The sequence below is a fragment of the Cibotium barometz genome, chromosome 31, assembly GCF_041138505.1.
Source record: "Cibotium barometz isolate CiBa-2024 chromosome 31, ASM4113850v1, whole genome shotgun sequence".
Lineage (NCBI taxonomy): Eukaryota > Viridiplantae > Streptophyta > Polypodiopsida > Cyatheales > Cibotiaceae > Cibotium > Cibotium barometz.
This window is the reverse complement of record NC_141076.1, coordinates 10,829,596-10,847,776: the sequence shown is the minus strand read 5'-3', so window position 1 is coordinate 10,847,776 and position 18,181 is coordinate 10,829,596.

Below are 18,181 nucleotides of genomic sequence, written 5' to 3'. Positions count from 1 at the left end.
GCTGGTTACACAATCCAAGGCAATTTCGACCGTTCGATTAGACGAGGTTATATGCCTACGGGATGCTGACTCATGCCCATCATCTTCTTTTTCAGTTCCAAAGTAACCATTCCTTTTTTTTTTATCAATAATTATATATACATATATATATATAGATAGATACACACACACACACACATATATATACACACACACACACACACACACATATATATATATACACACACACACACACACATATATATATATACACACACATATATGTATATATATATACATATATATATATAAACCAACATAAAACCTTTACATTAAAGTATCTTACATCTGTTTATACAAAACATTTCATATCCTATTCAAGAAGATCATCTCTCATCCTCAAAAACAAAGGAAGATTCCTCTCATGAGATCTGATATCCAAGCTGAATGCAAGCTTCCATTAGGCTTTCAGTTGTGTACCCTTTGGGTGATTGCTACTCCAAAACCTCATCCTTCTTGGACCACACTTTAACCAGTGGTCTAGTGCCAATTGGATTCGCATTGAATGCCACAAAGTATGGTGAGCCTGCTTTACTTTCTTATACCACCTTTTAGTTCTTGGCCCATATTTTACTAGTCTTTTCCTTGTCTTTAGCTTAGTTAACACTTGAATGCACAGACAGTTAAAACAATTACGCTCAATCTAGTATGCCTGAATGTTCCCCCTTTCATTAATGAGATCAAGATATGGCTGCATGAAGGGTCTGTATCATTTGTACCGTCACATCCTTGTTCAACTTATTCACCAAATGTATAGACCAACACATCTAAACACATTTATACATCAATCCTCTTGTATCTAGCCCTATATCAACAGCCTTTTGAAAAACAATGCAATTCCTAGTGTTCAATATTTCCCAAAGACAACAAAATCTGATTATGTTGAAGATAAGGTTAGCATATTCCTCATTAGAAGTCCATTTCCCTAACAACCACTGCTCCCATAATCCATGCATCCCAGTGCAGTTATAAACCCATTTGTAGATTTTGGACCAAGTACCTCTAATTGTTGGGCAATCCCAAAAGGCATGTTTCCCATCCTCAATAGCAGTTTTACATCTAGGACAACACCCATTAGTGAAGTTCTTCTGCATAAGTTTGACTCCTAAAAGGGAAGGGCTCCCATACAAAGTAACCATTCCTAATCAATCTCCCTTCTTAGACTTTTGTGAGAATCTCCTTTTTTGTGTGTTACCCCCATTATTTTTGGATTTTTCTAAGCTCGAGTAGGCGTTCAAGTGTGTAAAGCCTTGCTAACTTGGCTCTTGTCGCCTCGTGACTTTAAAATGCATGCGCACACATTGGGACCCTCACGATGGGCTTCTGCCTAGTCTGTAACCATACTTACTATGCTTGGAAATCTACCATGATGATTGCACTCACGGTTCATAAGGTTAGGGGGATCCCAACATGAACTAGTTCCATAGAAGGCATAACATATTATGCTCTATAAATGAATGATGATGACATGGATCATTGTGGTGCAACTATTGTCAAAATGCCTCTATGTTGCCTTCCATAAACATGTAAAACGTTGCCACTGCCATATGACATCAATAAATAGGAAATAGTGTAGTGTGATGGTGTCAATCTTCTTAGCAAGTGGAGTTGGTTTGGTTCTAAAACCGTCATTTCCTCTCAATGTTGCCTGGTCTTCCAAGATCTGGCGGGCCTTCCAAGCCAAAAGCATTTCCCCTATCTGACAACAGCCCAATAGAAATCACCATGCCAACACAAGTTTTTGCTTGAAAGCTTGTGGCATTGTCCATGTAGCACTGCATGGCCTTTTTTTGTCTCCATCCTATTGTGCCATGTGTATTGGTGACATGGATGCGAGCAATGTGGTTGTGAAATATAAGTGATGTGGAAATGAACATTTGGAGTGAATGCTGAATAAATTTTTTAATGAAAAGAGCATGTTTTCAACCTTCCATTGACTACACAATTTAATTGTGTGTCAAAAGTATTGACCAACAAATCAATTGGTTCTTCATCTCTTTCCTTCCGCATTTTTTTAGAGATGTCTTGTAGCTTGCTATCCTTCACATGGCTTGAGCATGTAGTCCCAACAACATTGCCCAGTGTTTCTATCCTCAAGGGAAATGCTTCCATGTGCATAATACTTTCCCATGCTACCACATTGCAAAGCTCATTAGGAAGTGCTCAAAAGTTGTACTTGAAGACTCACAATCCCACTCTTTAATCCCTACACCTACTTAAGTTGGTTTCTCAATCTACACGATACTAGTCTCAATGGCACTACTAGCTCCCCATAACAATCTCCCTTACATTCATTGTAAGGAATTCAAGCAAGCAGGTTACCGCTTAGTTCAACGAGAGGGTCTCTCAATGGCACTACTAGCTCCCCATAACAACGTTCCTTCCATTTATTTGCAAGGAATTCAAGCAAGTAGGTTACCTCTCAGCTCAACGAGAAGCTCTATATGTTTTCAAAACTCCATAATCTTGAATTCCACATCCTCTATCACATTGACCTTTAAAGAGAGCTTGAGGAGTCATAGCACTTACAAATCAATGAGAGCATAGTACAATAAAGTGCAACAAGATTAATAACAAGGGAAAGAGAAAAATATGAGTTCTTAAAGGAAGCTTAAGTATGTAAAAATCCATTAGAAAGATAAATTGACTTATATAAAAAGTAAGACGATATGTAAAGGGCCCTTCACACATGGCCTTAACCTATAATTCTCTTGTACCACCTTAATATAGAAAGTAAGAATAAAGGGCCCTTCACACATGGCCTTAACCTATAATTCTCTTGTACCACCTTAATATATCATTTAATTCTTTTATTAACTAACACTATTTAGCAAAAAATATTAGCCGTGCACATCAACGAGAGTATATTAGCTGTGCACATCAACGAGAGTATATTGTTGTGCCATCTTGGGCTCTATTTCATGATTATATAAAAAATTGATTACCAAGTAATGAAAACATTCTCAAGGAGACCTTGAAGTTGTTGTCCCATAAATCATAACCACTCCACTATCCTTGGGGGTGCCTTTTATTCAAAACCTACAGTATTTATCAAGCAAAAGCTATTAGATGCATAAATAAAGAGATTTATGGTGTAATCTATACAATAAGGAAGTGAAAACACTATCTTTTTGGGGAAACCTTTATCTCTATATTTAGTAGGATGTTATACCTTCATAATATGAAGGCATGTTGGTCAAAGTTGATGTAGGACTTTAAATTTGAAATATGGCACACAAAGGAAGCTACCAATGTGGTGGTGGTTGATGATGGTATACAATGATGGTTGATGCGTGGAGTCACATTGGCTTTGTGAACATGATGCGTTTCATAGAGATGCAAGCTAAGCTGTATCATTCTCTACAAGGCCATGATTGGTATATCAACCAAGTTTGGAAAAAACTTCATCAATGCGATGGTTTATGCCTTGAGTCACATTGGCTTTGTGAACATGATGTCTCTACAAATGTATATCAACCAATTTCGAAAAAAAAGCCAATGTTAATGATTGGTATATCAACCAAGTTTGGAATAAAGTCCATGATTGGTATATCAACCGGTTTGGAAAAAAGTCCGCGTTAATGATTGGTATATTAACTGAGTTTGGGAAAAAGTCCATGTTAAGGTAACCCTTAATAAATATAGGGATACACATTTTACCAAGGAAAAAATGGTCAATATGCCATTAAAAACGGTTATTGTTCTAGAGAGATAAGATCTACATGTTGAGTGTTCAGAACTTGAGGAAGAAAGGTTCTTTTGGCTATCATGCTAGTCCTTGTGCGACACATCTTGGAATCCAATGGACATTAGAGTTTGTCAAAAGAAACTTTTGTTTGGTATAAGATGTCTAAGATGTGAACTTGCAAATGTTTGGAACATGAGGAAGAAAGGTTTGTTTCAATGTCATACTAGTTCTTGTGCTCCACATCTTAGACATCATTTGATTTAGTTAAAATATTTTTTTGCTAGCCTAAGATGTGGATTAGACTCTGTAGTTGTTAGCAAAGCTAGGTCAACAAGGTGAACACATGAGACAAAGTGTACTATTGCATATATTGGAAATTCTTAAGAAGACCCTAGCACCAAGAGGTCCTTGATTCACACTTAGCTTCTACTTTTCCATAATGATTCAAGAAACAATTTTACCTAGATCTTTTTATGAAACTAAATAAAAAATTATAACTCCATTTCTAGCTATTATCAAATAGTTATCTTGTTAGTACTAGTAGTGAGTGAAGAGTGGCTAATTTGGTAAGGTGACCCTACCTCTGATTTATCTATCTTATTTAAAATAAAATTTGAAAAGTTATTTCAAGGCCAATCTTGAACCAAGATGGTGGTATTGATTTATCTAGCTTATTTCAGAGTGGTCTTGAAATAATTTATTTAAAATAAATTATTTCAAGACCACTCTGAACCAAGATGGTGGTATTGATTGACCATGGTGTTGTGCAATAAGATCTCCTAGAAGGGATAGAGACCTTGATGTAGGTATTTAGTAGACCTTTGAGCATGTGTGTTATGGCTTATTCCCAGTTTCACTAGAACTCCACCATTCTAGCAATCGGTGAAATAAGCAATAACTATCGTGGGACACTCAACTTGGGATTCTTACCCTCTCTAAGCACTACCAAGAAGATGCTTCACCTCCCTACAAGGACTCACCTCTCTCACCCTCCCACTCACTCTCGCACAATGAATAAGAGGCATATTCACCAAGATTCATGCACTCTTCTTTCAACTCTCTCTCTCTCTCTCTCTCTCTCTCTCTCTCTCTCTCTCTCTCTCTCTCTCTCTCCACACAAGATAAGAGCAAGTAGATAAGCGAGACTCAATTGGCACAAAGGGGGATTGTCCTTTTTTTCATTTTTATCAAAAAATTGCTTATATACAACTAGCCCATATTCATACTTGGGCACCCAAACTTAAACCTAATCTATCAAGCTTGGTCATTTGTAGAGCGAGCTTTTCTCATCATATATATAACTTTTAGCATTTACATAATGCTTATTTGGCTACTCTTGTGTGTAATGAGAAGTGCCTTTGTTAAGCCCAAAATGGGGTTAACATCATTCCCAACCTCACAAGAACTCTACCATTCTCGTAGTCTATGAAATAAGCAACAATTGTCGTGGGGCACTTACCTTACTTCTAGGTCGGGATTCTTATAAGGCCTTCAAGCACTAACAATGGTTGCTAGCTCCAAGCTCCTATGTTCTCCTCCGTGTTGTCACCACCAAGAAGATGCTTCAACTCCCTGCAAGGACTCACCTCTCTCACTCTCACTTACTCCCTGCAAGGAATCACCTCTCTCACTCTCACTTACTCTCTCACTCTCACTTACTCTCTCATAATGAAAAAGAGGCACATGTACCAAGATTCATGCACTCTACTCTCAACCCACTTACTCTCACACAATGAATACGAGGCACATGTACCAAGGTTCATGCACTCTCGACTCTCTCTCTCTCTCTCTCTCCCCTTAAGATAATACAAGTAGATAAGCAAGAATTAATTGGCACAAAGTGGGATTATTATTTTTCATTATAAAAAAATTGCTTATATACAAATAGCCCTTATTCACACTTAGGTACCCAAACTTAAACCTAATATACAACTAGTCCTTATTCACACTTAGGTACCCAAACTTAAACCTAATATACAACTAGTCCTTATTCACACTTAGGCACCCAAACTTAAACATAACCTATTAAGCTTAGTCATTTGCCAGCTTTCCTTAAGTTTTAGAGTGCCATTTTCATAACACTTATTTAGCTACTCTTGTATGTAATGAGAAGTGGCTTTGTTAAGCCCAAAATGGAGTTAACATCCCCCCTACCCGATGCATGCTCCCTTCGACCTTAACATGTTCTATTCTTGGAACACGTTAAGGCCAAAGTTCCCTATCGCCATGCTTGAATCTGTTATGATTTCTTTGTGGTTATAGCTTGCATTGAGTGATGAAATAGGGAAGAGGTGTCCAAAAAGATGTGCCTATCATGTCCATTTCCTCAAAGGTTACATGCATGTAACTTGGCAAACATTAGAAGAGCCAACGATAATAATATAAAATGGCATGTTCCTAAGGACCCCTATTTATATCAAAGCATATCACCTCTTTATTCTCTATCGCTTCTTATTTCTACTCCCCAATAAGATGACAACGAGTTTCATAAAGCGATAAGTAGCGACTATTGTTGTATTAGGTATCCTCCTCCATGCTGGAGTCAAAAATAAGAGCCCTTTCTCTCTATGCTATCAAACCTTACTGGCTCAAAGATGGGAAAGTTAAAACATGTGTGGGAATCCTTCCTTTGTTCTACTGCAAATGTAGCTTGGGTGAACCACCTCTTGATTAGCATGCAAAGTGGGTCCAATATGTAGATGTTGCCATACTCGGGGATGGTGAGGAACTCCTTTCACCATTCTGGCTAGATCCCAAAATCCTCAATCCTTGACTTTGCTTCATCTATCTCTATCTTGGAATATCCACCTCTTGTCTTGACAAGATGCTCCCTCTTTCATCTTCGATCTCTATATGTGATCATGTATGTGACGAGGTAGACTGTCTTGACAAGATGCTCTCTCTTCCATCTTTGATCTCTATATGTGATCATGTATGTGACGAGGTAGATTCCCAACATATATGTTGGATGAGGGAGAAGATGCTATGCACACTCACATAGACACACACGCACACTAACAGACAAGCTTAGAGAGCGAGAGAGACAAAGCTTGATGCTAGAAAGTACTCGATGATAATGATAAGAAATGAGTGGAATATAAGAGTACTAATATAAGCCCTAGCCCTAGGACTGATGTGGCTAACATACGAGTGTGTTCACATGAGAAAAAACCTCTCCAAGCATAGGGTAAAAAGTGACCGTATGTAGGGATGTTCACACCAGGGACTTCCAAGCTAACAAACCCCCTTGAAGTGAATGGTGTGAACGTGTACAGGGTGTAGCAGACTACCTTGGAAAGAGTTTTAGTAATACATTGGCCTGTGTAGGCACTGTGTAGGCACATAGGTCAAGGCAATCTCTCCTGCATGAAGCCTTTCCTGCCATAACGATAATGCACTTGAATGTGTTGTGTGTGCATTTGACTGCATATGCGCTCTGATTGTCAGTGAAAAAGTGGCGGTAGAAGATAGCTATTCAATACCAAGATCTGTCTCGATAGACAGTAGAGCCATACACATTCCACAATAGTTGTGAATGTTGTTGCGCTGTATTGATCTTCACAACTTGAAGTGGCTACTATCATAAATAGTTACCACACTGTTGGACACTTTAGTGTCAGAACATGCCCAATAGAGCTGTCAGTGGGTGGGGATGGCAAGCATAAAGAAAATGCATTTCTACCTCACTGTGTGCCAATGCCAAAGCTGGGGCAATGCTGAAGTGTCCTCAACGCATGGTGAGTTTCAAGATAGGTACTACATATGTAATAAGGTATCCAACAGTTCGCTGATAAGGGGTAGCATCAAAAGCTTCATTGGAGGTAGTAGGATGTCTCTCTTAATTGCTATGAATTGGATACTTTAAATAGTGTAAAAGCATAATGTATGAACATCAAATGCATGATGTGATGTCAGAGCAAATCGTCAAGGCCAATTTCTACTAAATCTGTTGTGATGCATGATGTGATGTCAGAGCAAATCGTCAAGGCCAATTTCTATTAAATCTGTTGAATGTCATCAGGAGTAGAAGGATGAATGCATGACTGTAACGGTCCTTTGAGTCTTTCACCCAAGACCATTCTTGTTAATTTGTTCAGCCATGCTTGTTAATCCGTTAAGCCATGCTTGTTGAGCCTCTATGCTTATTGAGCCTCTATGAGTAGGATTGGTCCAATATTTGCCCAAGACCATGCTTGTTGAGCCTCTAAGACTTTTGGGCTATGCTCACTGGCATCTGAACTATGCTTACTAGCCTCTGAGTTTGAACTGATGAGTCTGAAGTGGGGGAACATGCCTTGTTTTTTTTGCTAGTGTTGGATTATAGGGAGTATTGAAGGCCATTCAAAAGCATCTCCACCTTCACTTTGAAGGGAGGTTTGTTGGGTTTTGGAGTCTCATGTGTTTGAACAACCCCAAAAAGGAGGCTGTGTGCTAAGTATGCTTTGTGCATGTGAACCCACTCTTATGAGGATAGTATAAGTGTGCCACATGGCATTTTGTGTGTGTGTGTGTGTGTGTGTGTATGATTTCTTTGGGTCATAAGGTAAGGCTCATAAGAGTGTGTGTGAACCCACTCTTATGAGTTGATAGGATAAGTGTACCACATGGCATTTGGTGTGTGTGTGTGATTTCTTTGGGTCATAAGATAAGGCTTCAAGCCTACAAAAGCATATACTTTGTGAGCTTCTACTTATCAATCAATCTAATTTCATTGAGTCATGCAATCTGTCTCTCTCCTTAGACCATGTTTAAACATTGCCTTCATAGCATCGATATGGCTATTAATCTCCTTTAAAGGTGATTGATATACATGCTTTCATACTTGTAGATCATGTTCTACTGCCCTTCTCATTCTGACTTTCTCAAAGCAATTCTTCTTTAGCTTTATGGATCTCCTCTTCACATTCTACTAACCATTATCTTTGCAGTGTCTGGTTACTTGTCCTTGTATGTAACTAGTTAACATGTGAAATTCCAATGCCAGTTTGCTATATCTTCATCATCTTACATCTTACCTTTATATGAATCTACATCCTTGTACCAGTCCCCCAAATAGTGCTCTAAGGCAGACATATAGCTTAGCAAAGCTCGGTTCTACTTGATGTGGAGATAATATTTACAGACTTTTGAAGCTCTCTAAGGTATGCATTTGCAAGGTGAGATCCTTTAGCTCGAAACTTCTTTGCATCTTAGCCCGTCTTGTTTCCTCTTTGTCCTCGGTTCTGTCATGTTTCTTGGAGGGGCCAGTTTCTTTTGCTACTATTGGGGCTAAGTTTGTGACCTTTTTTGATAAAGTGAGTAGGTATTATTATTGTGGTGTCTATTTACTGGTGGGCTTATCTCTTGTGGTCCTTCCTCTTTAGCTTCCTTCTCATCTTCCTCTACTACTTGTACCTCCTTAAATGTTTCTTATGGTGGGGATTCACGTACTTGCACCTCTCTTTGGGCTTTGTTGTCTCCCTTCCTGTACCTTCTCTGGCACATCTACTACCTTGGACACATGTTTGGCATGAAACAAGAGTGATTCATGTTCTAGCACTATTTGTGATGGCTTGACAAATGGTGTGGCCTCTAGGGCTAAGTGAAGGTAACAAATTCAATTTATGTACCATGCTTTAGAAGCCTCTAGTCCAAGGACCATGATTGGGGGGGAGAGGTAAGTCTATCTATTCTTCCTCTATATCTTCTTGGCTAGACCTGATCTCTCAAGGACTTGGCATATAGGGGTCTGCTTCATCCTAGTTTCTTTCTGTGAGTCCATACCTACCAAGATCTCTTTTGTGGGGTCTTCTCTTCATCCTAGTTCCTTTGTCCTTCTCTAAGTCCATACCTACCAAGATCTCTTTTATGGGGTCTTCTTCATCCTAGTTCCTTTGTCCTTCTCTGAGTCCATACCTACCAAGATCTCTTTTGTGGTGCAATAAGTATATCTGTTTATAGGACCTTTTCTCCAAGTACAAGCTTTTAACAAATTTTACAATTGCTTTAAATAAGTTAACACACCAACCTCAGAAGAAGAATTGAACGAAAAACCCAAACAGAAAAACACTTATCAACACAAGACAAAAACATTGGGTCCAATCTGCCCCCCCATATGTGAGACTCGTAGTCTCACATGTGAGTATTTTGATGATTTATTAAGGTATGAAGTAATTTGATACAATCAATACATCTTCTCATCATAAGAGAAGATGGAAAGAAAAGAGAGCTTCATCCAAGGAACATGTAATTCTTACAAAACCATGTTTAATATCTCTTTTTCACACACACACACACACACACTCATGAAATAATTAAACTATATAATGAAAACAATAAGAGAAACTGATATTCCTTGTAGACATTTGCCTGTCTTAACCTGTCTTGGCTCCTTGTATGTAGGTACATGCCTACAACTTGTACTGCTGTAACTCTCTAGTTTTTTGCCACAATATAGTTGAGTTGGTACTTAAAATTACGGGAGTACGCCTGGTCTACAACTAAGCGTGGGCTGTTTTGTTAATTCGGCCCGTATGCAAAGGTTGACCTACTTTTTAAGGGTCTCTATCATAAAGATGCTATTTTTATCACAAATTTATTTTCTTTATATTTTTCTAATTGTTTAGAGATATTCATATACTCTAATCTCTAACTCTAATTTTATCAAGAAACTTCACTCACATCCTAGTTTGAGAAAGGAATTATCCTCAGTTGCATAGCTTGCAAACCTGGTCTTGAAATTTGGCAAAAGAAAAGTCAAACAAACTAGCATGGTTGTGCACATGGTACATTGGAAAATGACAAGATCATACATTACCAATAAAATGTGGTTAGTAAGTCCTACCGAAACCATCAACAAGGTTTGTATGTTGTTAAATATTTTTTTTTAAAAATAACAGTGGTAAGAAACATACTTATCATATCAAAATCCCGATATTGTTGTTGAAATATCAATCATCTCGATCCATTGTCTTACATTCATGTTATATTCATCTTGGCTAATAAGAAACATATGCTCACATTATCTCCAACTATACCAGTTGTCCACCATCACATAATTAGCAGCTCACAACTACTAACACTTGACAGTAATCATGAGTACTAACCCATACTCAAGTCTAGTTTTCTCTAAGCCATGGGTGTCCCCAATGACCCTAGATGGTGATCAAACACACCAAATCAGTGTCTCTTTCCCAAGAAAACAACTATCATCCAGTGTTAAAAGAGTAGATAAAAGGAGGGGAATTTATAAATTGTAACCACTTCAATATGTCGTTATAGTACAAATATTAATAGGTTAGTCCATAACCCACACATTTGATTTTCTTTCCCCAAGCATGTGAAAAGATCTTATACTTGGCCTGTAGCTCTGATACCAATGTTACAAGATCTTTTCTCCAAGTACAAGCTTTCAACAAATTTTACAATTGCCTTAAATAAGTTAACTACAAGTTAACACATCAACCTTATAAGAAGAATTGAACGAAAAACTTAAACGGAAAAATATTTATCAACACAAGACAAAAGCATTGGGTCCAATCTGCCCCCTCCATATGTGAGACTTGCGGTCTCACATATGAGTATTTTGATGATTTATTAAGGTATGAAGTAATTTGATACAATCAATACATCTTCTTATCATCAGCAGAGGTATGAAGTAATTTGATACAATCAATACATCTTCTTATCATCAGCAGAGGAAAGGTGGAAAGAAAAGAGAGCTTCATCCAAGGAACCTGTAATTCTTACAAAACCATGTTTAATATCTCTCTCTCTCTCACACACACTCATGAAATAATTAAACCATAGAAGGAAAACAATAAGAGAAACTGATATTCCCTATAGACGTTTCCCTATCTCAGCCTGCCCTAGCTCCCTGTATGTAGGTATAGGCCTGCAACGTGAAGCTGCTACTGTAACTCTCTAGTTTTTTTGCCAAAATATAGTTGAGTTGGTACTTAAAATTATGGGAGTAGGCCTGGTATACAACTTAGTGGGCCCTTTCGCTAAATTTGGTCGTATGCAAAAGCTGGCCTACTTTTTGGGGGTCTATATCATAAAGATGCTATTTTTACCACAAATTTATTTTCTTTTTATTTTTTCTAATTGTTTAGAGATATTCATATACTCTCATCTCTAACTCTAAATTTATCATGAAAGTTCACTCACATAACAATATCTACCTCGAGGATCTTTGAATTCTCCAAAACTTATCTTTTGTGGGGTGTTCGCTCTATTATGACTTCCTCTTACACTGACTTCCTTTTTGTGGTGTTCGCTCTATTATGACTTCCTCTTACATTGACTTCCTTTTTGTGGTGTTCACTCTGCTATGACTTCGTCTTACACTGAGCGTGGTGTAACTGTGATGTGGCTTAGTACCTTGGTGAGAAGGTATATGTTGACCACCTTGGTGAGAAGGTATATGTTGACCACCTTGGTGAGAAGGTATATGTTGACCACCTTGTTTTGATGTTGGTGTAGGTATGTATAAAGTTCCTTATGTAGGTAATATGCCCAATCATCTTTTAAGTTCATATGAATCGTCTGGAGTTTGTGGAGGTCAATTTGGGTATGTACCCATCCCCTAGCTTGATTTCCATGATCATAGATACTACCCGTCTAGTAAGTTCATATGCTTTTTCCTTAACATTTATACACTCTACCCCATTGTTATTGAAGACTTTCTTCTTTATCATGGTGTCAAATGGTGGCAGATCCTTCTTTTCTACTCAGTGTACTTAGTGGGGGTGTGGGTAGCTGTGGTTAGTTGCATGGCCTCGTGGATGTTGTCTTCACATATCATCACCCTCTTGGTGATTCCATCTGGCATAGTTACCTCCCTAGTTTTCGTCCTCTTGTCATATGACGATGAATTTAGCACACAGAGTGGGGTGCTAATGATTTTGGGTAGCTACTATCTGTATTGGTCCAAGCTAATAGCTTGAAGCTTCTCTTTTACCTTCCACTCTAGGAAGAGCAAGCATTCTAGATATTGGTATTGGAAAGAGATCTTCCCCTTTATCTCGTAGGCATCTCCCTATTGATGATGGTCTTGGCCACATCCCATAAGTATGGCCCGAGGTGGGTTAGCTTCTAGACCCAAGATACCTGGTACCCTGCCTAAAGTCTTATGGATTTGAGGATGCATAATCAAAATCCTCGTACTCCTTTTTGTAGGGTGTGAGCCATCTGTAACATTAGAAGTTTATGTCAGCCTCCACTATAGTTGGTAGGAAATCCTCCTTACTTGGATTCCATGTTTTTCTTTTTCTATTCTTTTTCTCCTTTTTATGAAAATTAGTAAGTTATGTGATCTGTAGATGTTAGTGCAGCTTTTTGGACTCTCTAAGCTGCTCTGGATTGGGTTTTGTTCACGCATGAAAAACCAGTCTGGTTTTTCATGACCATGAATATCTAGAGATATTCATGTCGATAAAATGGTAGTCCTTAATAGTAGAAGTTTGTTAGAATTATTTAGAGATACATGCTATAACTTGAGACTAAGTGTACTTGAACCATTTGGGAAAACTTTTGGTGGTGGGAAAAACGAGTCTAGTTTTTTATATGCATGCCTAAAAAATATGAGTGTCAGTCCTTAAAAATGTGCTTTTAGGTTGAACCATTTAGCTTAGAAAACATGGTATTTGAAGAAAACATGTTAATTATGCAAAAAATTTGTGGCATGAAAAACCAGCCTGGTTTTTCATGACCGTGAATATCGAGAGATAATCACACCAAAAAATTGATTCAAAATTGAAAGATTTGATGTATATTAACTGCAATGGTCATGCCTATGGAAGGATGAGGTTAAGAATAAATGCAATGTTGGGCGCCAAACTAGTTTTTCACGTGTGAATTATGTGGAGAAATTATTGACTAAGAGAAGTTAGTTTTATGGTGAGAGATGAAATTAGTAAGGTTGTTAAAGAAGTGTTAGTTCTGAAATGGGTCAGTTAGCATAAAAAAATAGGCAAGGGTTTTTCACGAGCGTTAATAACTTTGACATTCATGCCAAAAATTTACAGATGAAATCATCATATTTATCCTCTAGGGAGTGCTAAAACGACGACCCATTCAGGACCTTTGCTCTCTCATCTGAGATGGTTGATATGGTGTGAAAAATAAGAATGGCTTTTCACGTCCAAGACTTTTTGTACTAAGATGGTTTTGGTTAAGGAGGGCTGCACAAAGTAGCCCTTAGGTATGTCTAAAATGAGAAAACTAAGCCTTTTTTTAACTATGAGAGGTGTGTACGAGGTGTGAGTCTATTGGGGTTTTCCTTTTATTTGTTAGAAGAGCATGCCACGATGGCCTACCCTTTTGGATCATGTAAAAGTAGAGTTCTCTTGTAAGAGAGGAGAAATTGTAAAGTAGATAACATAGATTTTGTTAAAGGTGGGGAGCTCAAAGAGGCAAAGATATTAAACCATATCCATAGTTTTTAAAGAGAAGGTCGATTTGGCGAAGATTAGTAGAATCGCTACTGATAGAGAAGTAACAAAGATCAAGGAAGTAATTTTAAAAAATATGGTCTTAGAAAAAAAAAGGGGAACATGCAGTTTTATATACAAGCAATGAGTGACAAGCATGGGCGATTGGCTCATAAATAAGGGTGGGTGATACATGTCATTAGTGGGCTTGTTTTCTTCGTGCGTGAAAAAAATGTTTTCATGACGACCATGAAAATCTAGGTTTTTCATATGGTTTTGACAAAGTGAGATTTTCGCACCCAAATAATATGAGCCACCAAATTGAGAAGATAGAGAAGGGCTTGATGATCCACATAAAAATCAAAAGGGTTAGCAAAGAGATAGTGGTAGAACTTCTTTACTCCATTGTAAGGACTTTTATTTCATTGTACTTTTGTTCTACTTCATTCAATAGCCAGCTTGTGAACTCAATGGGAAAATCCAAGTCCCTTTCTCCTAGTAATTATGTTATGATGGTGAGGTTGGATGAGTCTGGGATGCATCAATGTGGTTATGATGGTGAGGTTGGAGTCTTGGATGCATCAATGTGGTTATTATCCCTTTGCTTAAATCAAGAGTTTTGAATATTGCTAAACTAATTAGCAATTGCTTTAGCTTTTTGAAAGATTCTACATATTGAGCGTTCATTGAAACTCCACCAATAACTTTTAAATGGGCCAAACTATCTTTGCACATTGGAGAATCTTTTGTAGGAGATGTCATCAATGGCGGATCTTGGATAAGTGAATCGTTGTATTAACTAGATAAATCCATGCAAACAGTCACCTTGAACACTCATGTATGCAATGTATAATTACTATTACGGGAGGAAGAAACCTTGCAGGAGCTGGAACTTCCAACATATCTTACTGAAAAGATCCCTAGGATTTTGGTTGGATTGAAAATTGCAAATAAAATCACCACAGCTCAAGCACAACTTTATCCAACTACACGAGCACACAATCTCATGACCCTCGAGCTATGGGATTTATTAGGTCAACCAACACTCACGGCACATCCTGAAAGGATTACCTTTGCACAAGACTTGAACATGCCATGTGGTATCATTTTATTTTAATTTTGACCTAATGTAGAGCTTCCCCAGATCCTCTGAAATCATCTCCCCACCTCGGATCATCATTCTAAGATCAGCTTCTGAATTCCAATGTCAATTTGAAATAGTATGCATGATTTCCTTTATCTTTAGACAAATTTTTTGGGGCATACAAAACTTGAGAAACTCATGGTTGTGAGGATCTACTGATTTTTCACATCTAAATATCTTTTTAAGTTTCCACCTTTTGATGTGATTTTCTGTGTCCTAGGATGCTACTGACTTGTTGGGTATGTATTTCTTACTCAAGGTCCATATAATTTCCCAATAATCAAACTCATCTCATTGTAATGCTCCTCAAATGAGAGCCAAGTAATGCTCCTCAAACTCATTGTAATGCTCCTCAAATGAGAGCCAAGTACATGCCCATATTTATAGCCATGGGGTAGGCTTAGGACTAATCTTGATTAGTTACCATGCTTTGGCAAACCTCCAGTTAGTTTTTCAATTTGTCTCCTCATTTAATGCTCCACCATGCAAAGTCAAATGTGTAAGAGCCTTCAATGCTATGACATCCTCAACTTCCTTGTCCACTCTATGACACCTCTATGACACCTTATGATAAAGTTAACCACCTTGCACTTTTAGAGATTACCTGGTAACCCTCAAATGATATTTTAATACTCCACGATTTGATAAAGGCAGATGTTAGGTGCAAAAATTCATCACTGCGCCAGATGGACCACATCGCAGGACATGGATACCGCCCACACCAGCGGTACACTGATTGATCGTGCGATTGAGCTTGGGTGGTCCAGACGCCCACGACTACGGAGGAGGGCATCCCAGCATAGACAGAGGTTGCAGTGGCAGATTCGGATTATTCTTGCGAGACATGCGGGACACCAAGTCAGGGTGCTGACCACAGAGGATATTGAGGAGATCCGCCAGCGTCCGATGCGGCACATATTATGCGATGGAGGCACCTCCATAGTGTACCCCCCGTCCCACATGATATTGTATCCCCTCACTATACTCCACTCACCTCCATAGCGTAGCCCCTCCCTCACTATATTCACACCCTATAAGGGTTTCTGTTTGCCTTCCAGTTCCAGTTTCAGTTTCTAGGTGCCAGTAGTATCATCTTTATTTTTTTTTATTTTCTGGTTTTTTATCCAGAACATTGTTGTAGATGATATAGATTATATAACAAGAAAAGCCTAAAAAGAATGAGTTGGTATGTCCTTAACAAGTTAATTGGTTGGTACAATATTAGGTATACCTATCTCTAGACTCACGCATGTTGACTCACATCTCTAAACCCACGCCTCTCGTGTCCAGACTCCTGGCTCCACGGTTCACATCTTTAGGCTCATGTCTTTAGACTCATGGCTCACGTCGTGTGTTGACTCATGTCTTTTTTTGAGGGGATCGTGGGCTCGTCTCCCAACTCGAGAGCTTATTTAGCGTGGTTTTTGGAGTTTTTAAAAGTTTTTTGGACTTGATGGGAGGTGAATAGGGGTCCTAATCCTAGTTAATGATAGTTATGCAAGTGAGTGTTTTTTGGTTGGTTTTACATGCTAGTAAGCTATCAATTTCAATGATGTATTAAAAATTATGAAATTCATAAACAAAAATTAACTATCCCACTTTAATCCATGCCTAATAGAGCTTAATGCTTATGTATTTGGAGTGGATTCCACTTTTAATCACAATCGCTAAACTATTCCTTAGCTTAATACAATAAGATCAAAGCCTTATGTACTTCAAAATCATGTATATCACCAAGAAACTAGGGTTTTCCTTTTGAAATAGAATGTTCTAATGTTGCTTTAAAAAATAAATAAAAAACAACAAACTAAACACATCTAAGGCTATAAAACCAATGGGGTGAAGGGAGAGCTATCTTTGCCTAGATGGAGGCAAATAGAGACAGTGGTCCTTCATGATGGTTGTCTCTCACAAAAGGTAGGGGAAGAAGAGAAATGCAAGCAGAAAATCTACAAACAATCATATCGAGCAAGCATCTATCAAGCATGCAAGATTCAATAGAGCACAAACAAGCAAGAGCAGAGAAGGAGAGGAGCTCACAAGTATTCCATTGCAAGGGAATGGTTGTGTATTACTTACTCTAAGAAATGACCTATATACAAGTGACTAGTTTTCACACTAGGTTGGCCAAACTTAAAAAATGGTCATGCTACTATTACTAGTCTTAAGCAAGTATGTACACAGAGTCCTTAGACTAACCCTATTTGACATTAAGCACAAGGAAAGGCCAGTTTATATATTTCATTAGTACTTTCTTACAAAAGATAAGTGGTTGTTTGAGTGGGTAAGATGGCACCTTATGGTAGGTCATGTAGGTGTAATACGTAGTGGTTAACACATTTGAATTACAAATTAATAGCATTTACCCATTTGTGTGCTTCGACAAGGAGCTTTAATGGCAATCTAAGTAGATTCTTAGATGGAGAATGTTAGAATGCACCTAGCAAGGATACACAATGCCATGAAGACAACTGATAATCTCAATATGATAGAGGAGGCTATCAAATTTTTATCCATATACTAGGGTTGGTCGTATATCGTAGGTCAGCCTATGACTAGTGACTAGGATCTATATGGGCCAAAACTGACCATATCACCCAATTAGACTAAACAATAGACCATGGCTCTTGGCACAACTTCCAAGCCCATCCAAGGTTGTCGTTGCTCGTTTGGAGTTGACAACCCAGGCACTAGCCAAGAAGATATACGTCTACCCTTGAGTGCAGTCCATCAGCCTACACGGTTATGCATCCTATTTGGCATGGTGCCAATTTTACATCAGCTGTATGTTACCATCTGCCCACCTAGACACCCAACCCTAGTGTCGGTTGGGTGTCTGGGCATGCAAAAACACAAAGTGGCTGCTCCTCACTCATAAAGGGGCACTTATAAAATAGA